This window comes from Arachis hypogaea, chromosome 14, assembly GCF_003086295.3.
Source record: "Arachis hypogaea cultivar Tifrunner chromosome 14, arahy.Tifrunner.gnm2.J5K5, whole genome shotgun sequence".
Lineage (NCBI taxonomy): Eukaryota > Viridiplantae > Streptophyta > Magnoliopsida > Fabales > Fabaceae > Arachis > Arachis hypogaea.
This window is the reverse complement of record NC_092049.1, coordinates 50,459,771-50,468,271: the sequence shown is the minus strand read 5'-3', so window position 1 is coordinate 50,468,271 and position 8,501 is coordinate 50,459,771. Positions and strand designations below refer to the sequence as shown.

Below are 8,501 nucleotides of genomic sequence, written 5' to 3'. Positions count from 1 at the left end.
ATAGTTCAACTTGGCTTGAGTGTTTATGTTGAACTCCTCCCTATGTAGTTGCCGTCCTTCATTAAGTACACTGAACTCATTGAATGCCTTCGTCTGAGCTAGCTGGCATTGGTTGAGTTCTTGAAGGCCTTTATCTTGACGCTCTTGCCTTTTAGTCACTTGATTGATGGCTTGAGTGAAATGGGAATAATGTTCCATTTGCTGTTTCTGCCACTCCCCTTATTGATTCATCCAATTAGAAAGGAGTTCTTCTTGACGATCCATCCTTTGGGATTGAACGTGTAGTTGTTGCTCCTGCCCCTTCATATAACTCCTTGCTAGGTCCTCAATGGCTCCGTGAATATGATTCAAGTTGATGTTGGTTGGATCATAGTACTCTTCTTGCTGATATTCTTCTTGATGAGATTCTTCTCGGGGAGGCCCCTCTTGTGCTGCTCTTTTCCCTATTTGAGGTCTTTATTGTTGTTGGGCGGGTGCCACATAAGTTATTCACTGTAGCGTGACCGACCTTCTAGGGTTCACCCAACTTGGATTGCTATCCTCGAAAACTACCTTGGCTTTTGTGCACAATCTAAGGATGGTGCTGGGGTACCAAAGTCTAGCACCTGGATCATTCTTCTCGGATGACTCTTGAATCCCCTCAGCTATAATCTCATGCACATTAATGCCTCCACCCTTTATTAAGCAATGTACCATAGTAGCTCGAGTAGTGTTAACCTCTGAATTATTTGCAGTTGGGAGGATAGATCTCCTCACAAGCTCAAACCATCCCTTGGCTTCCGGGATGAGGTCTCCTCTCCTGATGAACCAAGGTCTTTTATCCAAATACCTTTCCTAGTCAGATCCTATAACACATATATCATTCACAATTTCTTCAAGTTCATCATTGTCGGGGCCATTACTTATTCTTACGTGATAACTGGGCTCATCAAAATGTGGCAATTTCAGCTGAAGAACCCTCATTATGGCATTGGGGCTGAAGTCCACTTCTGTTCCTCTCACATAACTTTTGAAGGTGGGGGCCTTAGTTTTGTCTTTTCTGACCACATTTGCATAGAATTCTTTGATGAGGTTTGCATTTATCTTTGCTTCTGGGTTCGTGAGCCTTTGCCAACCCCTTTGGTCGATCTTCTCTCGAATATGTGGGCATTCATCCTCAATGAACTGGAATGTTAACTCAGGCAATATCTTCTTGAGCTTTATCCATTCAAATTCAAGTTCATGGAATGCAGTTTTGAATTTCCTTTCATCAAAATGGCTGCCCTCAACCGGTTCCTTTCTCTTTTGCCTCTTGGAGCTCGATGCTGCCATGAGTAAGAGTTGATGTGTGAAAGTATTGAGGGGTTGTGGATAAATGCTGGAATTCAGTTGGGTTTGGATAGGGTGAGATGAAAGGACTTGGGTTCCGAAGGTGTGAAGTATAAAGAATGGGAATTGGAATGTGAAGGGTGTACGGACTAGGAATCACTTATATAGGAAAGTGATGGGTGAATGAAAGGTGTTGATTGATGGGGTGGTTGTGTGATGGACGGATGGGGTTTAGAATGGGATGAGCACAACGATCATCAACTCTATGATGGTGTTGGTTCAGTTTCCAAGCTTGTTCTTCTTCCAATGTTGCATGGCAACAATTCCCAATGCAATTCCCTTGGAGACATGTGTACAGTCCTCTCCTTTTGTGGTAGGCGAATCCTTCAATTGTCCTATCAATCCTCCTACAAAATAAAAGAAAAAATAAAATTGTGGGAAGTGACGGCAAAATTTAAAAGACAAGAAAGAGTAACTACTTTTTAAAATTTTTGTTGTTAACTACTAAGTGCTATTCACAAATGCAAACCAACTGACTAATTAAATTTCCATGTATGCAACCTTGGTGACACCAAACTTAGTTTGTGGCAATGTGGTGTAAGATGATTTGTTCAAGGTGCTAAGAGTGACATGCTATGAGTTGCATTCATGTCCTCTTAGTGTGCCTTGAACACCAAACTTGTTCTTCACTATATGTTGCATAAAAGGATTTATTCAAGGATATGTCAAAGTTGATTTGTTATCGATGAACCTTACTTTATTAACTACTTTAAAAGCATGTAAAATATGGGTTGCCTCCCATGAAGCACTTCTTTAGCGTCATTAGCTTGACGTTCTTCCTTTGTCAGGGTGGTTGGTAATGCTTCAAATCTTCCCCTCTTGCAGTAAACCTATATCCATTGGCTTCATCAATGATCTCTACATGTTCTAGGGAGAGAACTTTGTTGATGGTGAAAACCTTAGGTAACTGAGATGGGATGGTGGAGAGATGAGGTGGGATATCTAGGAAGTAAGCTGAGATCACTTTATCCGCTGGAGAGAAATCTTCTGTAGGGATCTTTTTGTTCCTCCATCTCCTTGGTATCTTCTTCTTTTTTTCTTTTGCTGTTATCCTGCTCTTTGTGGTCTCTTTTCCTACGGGGATTTTGTTGCTGGTCCCATATGATTCTGGTGGTTTTGGCTCCACTTGAGTTTCTTTTAGCTGTGACAGCTGCTGATTATTTCATTCATCACCCAATGGAATTCCTGAGTGTACAACTTGTGCCTCAATGGTTGTTTCTCCCACCATTGCTCTGTCATGCTCTGTCCTTAGTTTCTTGCCTTCTTGACTTGCTTCTTGTGAGGGTTTGAAGACATTGAATGTGAGTTGTTCGTTATGTACCCTCAGTATTAGCTCTCCTCGCTCCACATCTATAAGCACTCTGGCTGTAGCTAAGAATGGTCTTCCCAATATGATTGGGTGAAGATAACTTTCTTCCATTTCCAGTATGACAAAGTCTGTGGGAAGGAAGTAGTTCCCAACCTTCACCAGCACATTTTTAACCACTCCTATTGCTTATTTTTGAGTTTTGTCCGCCAGCCTGATGACTACGTCTGTGGGCATCAGCTCATTGATTTGCAGCCTCTTCATAAGGGATAAAGGCATTAAGTTGATGCTTGCTCCTAGATCACAGAGTCATTTATCAAACATTGTTTCTCCTATGGCACAGGGGATGTGAAAACTCCCTGGGTCTTTTCTTTTTGTAGGCAGCTCTGGTTGAATGAGAGCACTGCACTCCTTATTCATCACTATGGTTTATCCTCCCTTGAGTGAGCTTTTCCTGGTCAGCAGCTCCTTCATGTATTTAATGTATGAGGGCATTTGTTGGAGGGCCTTGATGAATGGTATGTTTACATGGAGAGATGCAAATATGTCAAGAAACCTTGAGTATATTCTCTTCTCTACACCACCATTGAGTAACTGGGGAAAGGGTGCATAGAGTCTCAGTAGCTCCTTCTGTGTAATTGTGGTTTCTTGATGATTCTCTTCCTGCTTTCCTGCTGATGTATCTTCAGGTTGTTCTGATGGTTTATTCGGCTCTTCCTCAGTCTCCTTGTCACTTATAGTAACCATCTTGCAATCTTCCCATCTGACTTTCTTTGCTTCACCTCTCGGATTTTTCTCTGTGTCACTTGGGAAGCTATCAGTAGGTTTGGGAATCTTCTCAGATATGAACAACTAAACCCCTTTCATTGGGTTAGAGAGCTCTGTTGTAATTTGATGGATCAATACTAATTTTCATTATTCTTCTTCTATCTTTTCTCTTGATTTTACTTGAAAGCTTTCGATCTTCATCCAATTGGGTAGTTATCTTGGAAAAGAAGTTATTCAAACTTGGATCTCTTTTGAACCTTGAAAGAGGAATGAAGAGATCAAGCTAGAAATGCTTTCTCATGCTGGACCAAATTGGGTTTGAATGGGTATGTGACTATAACCCTCTCAATACTTGATTTGGGAAATGCATGTGGTATAATCAGTGACCATACTTCATCTCTTCTCATGAGCAATTGACCAAGGAATTGGCTATTGATCAAGATTTGAGAGATTGAATTTGTAATTCAATCAATTAAGATTGCCAAGGAGATCAATGAGTGCATTGATTGAGGAAGAGATGAAAATGAACTTGATCCGGAGGGTTGCAATATCTCCTAAGCCCAATGAACTCCCCATCTCTGATCTTACCCATTCTCTTTAATTTCTGCCATTTACTTTTATGAGCAAATCCCCCATTCCCATTTACAATTCTGCAATTTACTTTCAGTCATTTACTTCCAGTCCTTTAATTCTAGCATTTACTTTTCTGTTATTTACATTCCTGCCATTTTATTTTCTGCAACTCTCAACCCAAATTCTGGATTCGCTCAACTAGAACATTCTTCTAATTAAAGTTGTTTGATCAATCAATCCCTGTGGGATTCGACCTCACTCTATTGTGAGTTTTTACTTGACGACAAATTCGGTACACTTGCCGAAGGAAATTTGTTGAGAGACAGTTTCCACCCGCATCAAGTTTATGGCGCCGTTGCCGGGGATTGATTGTGCATCAACAATGATTAAATTGGATGATCACTAGATTGAGCATTTTTATTTTGTGAATTTCATTTTCTGTTTGAGTGATTTACTTTCTGTTTTAGTTAAACTTCTTCCCTTCCCCCTCTACTCTTTTGTTTTTCTTTGTTATTTTCAATTCTGTTTGCTAACCCACTAACTGTTTGATATATTGCATCACCCACAACTAACAGTAATTCTGACAAAAATACTTTTTGCACCTATCTTTTCTTGCTTGCACTTGATGGTTGTATGACAGGGAGAAGAAGCGGGGCTTCAACTTCCTTTGATTCTGAACCTGAGAGGAACTTCCTTAGATTAAAGAGGGAGGCAAGAGGAAAGAAAGTGGTTGGTGCTGAGGAAGAGGAGGAATTCTTTGTACCAAACATGGTAGACAACATGGAAAACCATCATGAAGAAGAGGATCACAACCATGGGGGAGGAGGTAGAGCAAATCATGCTGGTGAGGATAGAAGAGTTTTGGGCTCTTACATCAATCTAAACCCAGGCAATTGTTGAAGTAGCATCCAAAAGCCAACAATCCATGCCAACAACTTTGAACTTAAACCACAGCTTATCACCCTTGTTCCCGAACAACTATTCGTTTGGAGGAGGTGTTCAAGAAGACCCCAATCAACATTTAACCACCTTCCTGAGAATATGTGACACAGTGAAGTCTAATGGTGTTCATCTTGACGCCTATAGACTACTCTTATTTCCATTCTCACTCAGGGACAAAGCAGCTAAGTGGCTGGAATCTTTCCCAAGGGAAAGCTTGACAACTTGGGAGGATGTGGTGAACAAATTCTTAGCAAGATTTTACCCCCCTCAACGAATCAATAGGCTGAGAGCTGAGGTCCAAACTTTCAGGCAACAAGATGGTGAGACTCTATATGAAGCATGGGAGAGGTTTAAAGACTTAACAAGGAGGTGCCCACCAGATATGTTCAACGAATAGGTGCAGCTACATATTTTCTATGAAGGGCTCTCTTATGAGTCAAAGAAGGCCGTAGACCATTCATCCAGAGGATCTTTGAACAAGAAGAAGACTATTGAGGAAGCCATAGATGTTATTGAAACAGTAGCAGAGAACGACTACTTCTATGCTTCCGAAAGAGGGAACATAAGAGGAGTAATGGAGCTAAACAATGTAGATGCTCTGTTGGCCCAAAACAAGCTCATTACCCAGCAGCTGGCTGACCTCACCAAGAAGATGAAGAGGAACCAAGTAGCAGCAATCTCCACTTCATCAACAACCCAAGAAGGAGTGAATGAAGAAGCAGAGGGTAGTCAGGAGCAAGCCAACTACATTGGAATTCACCAAGGCAAAACTATGATCTATACTCCAAGACCTACAACCCTGGATGGAGAAACCACCCAAACTTTGGGTGGGGAAGTCAGCAAGATCAAAACCAAGACCAGAAACGTTATAACTCCAACAACAATGCAGCTCACCAACAATTCACACAGAGGACATCTCAACACCCCCACAACAACACTTCTCCACACGCCTATTGAAGCCAGGGCATTTTGGCCAGTTTCACTGACCTTTTCTTTACTGTTTTTAAGGTAGTTTCATGCATTTTCTTAGGAAATAAGCTAGTTTTGGGTAGATATTCACTTACATCTTGATTCAAGCAAACATTGTGAATTTTGAATGATTTCATGAGAATTTTGCATGAATTGAATGATAAATTGGATGATGCATGATTCAATGATTAAGAGCAAGACTTTGAAGCACTTTGTTTGACTTATTTCAGGCCAAAAGAAGAAGAGAAGAGCCACGTTAGTGGCTACGTTAGTTACACTAACGTAGACACTAACGTGGAAGGAAGGAAAGCCCCAACGTTAGTGGGAAAAGTTAGTGGCATTAACTTTGAAGAAAGGAAATGGAGCCAACGTTAGTGACACTTAACATTATCACTAACGTTGGACCAAGCTCATGACTGGCCACGGTAGAGTCCACGTAAACCTAGTTAACGTAGCCTCTAACGTTAAGAAGGAAGGGGGGAAGCCAACGTTAGTGACACCCAACATTGTCACTAACGTTGGAAGAACACAAGCCCCCAATGAGGCACGTTGACTCCCACGTTAACCTAGTAAACGTGGAAGCTAACGTGAAGAAAGAAGGTGATCGCCAACGTTAGTGACACCCAACATTGTCACTAACGTTGGAAGGAGACACACATGCCACCATGAGCCACGTTAACTCCCACGTTAACTTAGTTAACATGGCACCTAATAGCCTGACCATGCCTTCTTCAAACACGCATAACTTGAGCCACAAAGCTCCAAATGAGGTGATTCCAGTGGCATTGGAAAGTAGGATTCCAGAGCTTTCCATGAATATATGGCACTACATGGTTGACACTAAATTTGAGGGAGAAAACCTGCCCCGAAAGTGCAATAATGAACATGGTATCAGCCTGTATTTAGGCCAACTGACCTCTTCACCTTCCAAGAAGTATAACTCGAGTTGTAGAGCTCCAAATGATGCGCTTCCAAAATCATTGAAAAGTAGACATCCAGAGCTTTACAACAATATATAATAGTATGGGATGGACACTAATTTTGAGCTTCAGAAACGGGAAAATCGCTAGCGTTATTGGCAATCAACATTTCCAGTAACGTTGGCATATATGCCAGCAACCATGTCCACTTCAAAGGAACATAACTTGAGCTACAATGGTCCAATTGAGATGATTCCAGTTGCATTAGAAAGCTGACATTCAGAGATTTTCAACAATATATAATACTCTATAGTGGGCATAAAATTTGAGTACAATTTACTTTTCTGTCAATTTACAATTCCTGCTGCCCATCATCCAAATCTGATTCGTCTAACTAGGATAATTAATTAACCATTGATTACTTAATCCGTTAATCACTGTGGGATTCGACCTCACTCTATTGTGAGTTTTACTTGACGACAATTCGGTATACTTGCCGAAGGAAGATTTGTTGAGAGACAAGTTTTCCCCGAATCAAGTTTATGGCGCCGTTGCCGGGGATTAATTGTGATTAACAAACTACCGGTTGATTGATTTACTAGATTAGACACTTTTCTTTTGTCTTTGTTTTCTTCTGTTTCTTTATTTTCTTTTGCTAACCAACTGTTTGTGATGTTGCCTCACTGGGAATTTCCTCATTTGTGACAATGGAGATTCCAATTTCTTTTGGTGAATATTGTTTGAGACAGAGCTTTCTGCAGGAAAGAAAGGAGAATCCATCATACTTTAGTCAATCAAATTTCATGGAAAACTCTCTACCACCACAGAATAATTCACTTTACTATGCTCATAGTGGGTGGGAGTATCAAGAACATGAAAAGGGGTACTTTCCAGAGCCACAAAATGATCCATATTTTGGTGAAATTGATCACTACTCAAGTTGTGGCTGGGAAGATCATAATCAAAGATATTTCACTCATTCATGCCCCATTCATCAAGAGCCATCACCTCTCAATTATACAACCTCACCTCCAAGTTTTACATGCCTAAATTCTTCATCATTTGAGTATGCCTCAGCACAAAAGTCTATCCCAAATCCATACAATTCATTTCACCATCCACAAAACTCAATCTACTACCCACAAGAGTCATACCACTTTCAGAACAGACAACCACAAAATAACTAATTCCATTCACAAACCAACCCCGCCCAACCATTACAACCTACCCAACCACCTTTAGATAGAGTTGCTAGGATGGAACTCTTCATGGAAGAGCTCAAAAGAAGTAGAGAAGAAGATAGACTCACTAGGATAGAACTCCTCGTTAAAAAAATAATAACGACAATCGAAGAGGAGAAAATAGCAGAAAGAGGCCATGATGAAAAATTGAGACAGAATGCACAACTCTATTCTGAAGAACAATTCATTGAAGAGCTGAGATCACAAAGAGAGTCCACTTCACTCTCTTCAGAAATAGATGAATTCATTCAAAGGTCAGAAACAAGGGAGGAATAAGAAGAACAAGAAAAAGAGGAACCTATACCAAGTAAGATTTCTATGAAGAAGGAAGAGGTTGTGAGAGTGTATAAGCCCAAGACTCAATACCCACAGAGACTACTAGTGGTGACAAAGGAACATGAAAACTCACTCCCA

The 8,501-nt window shown here is 40.7% G+C and overlaps 1 non-coding gene across 1 annotated transcript; it reads right to left on the bottom strand.

Moving 5' to 3' along the window:
• Positions 1-5,237: 5,237 nt before the first annotated feature.
• Positions 5,238-5,344, bottom strand: LOC112745281 (small nucleolar RNA R71). Its single transcript, XR_003173218.1, has one exon. It is a non-coding gene; the product is annotated as a small nucleolar RNA R71 (small nucleolar RNA).
• Between the last annotated feature and the right edge of the window lie 3,157 nt (positions 5,345-8,501).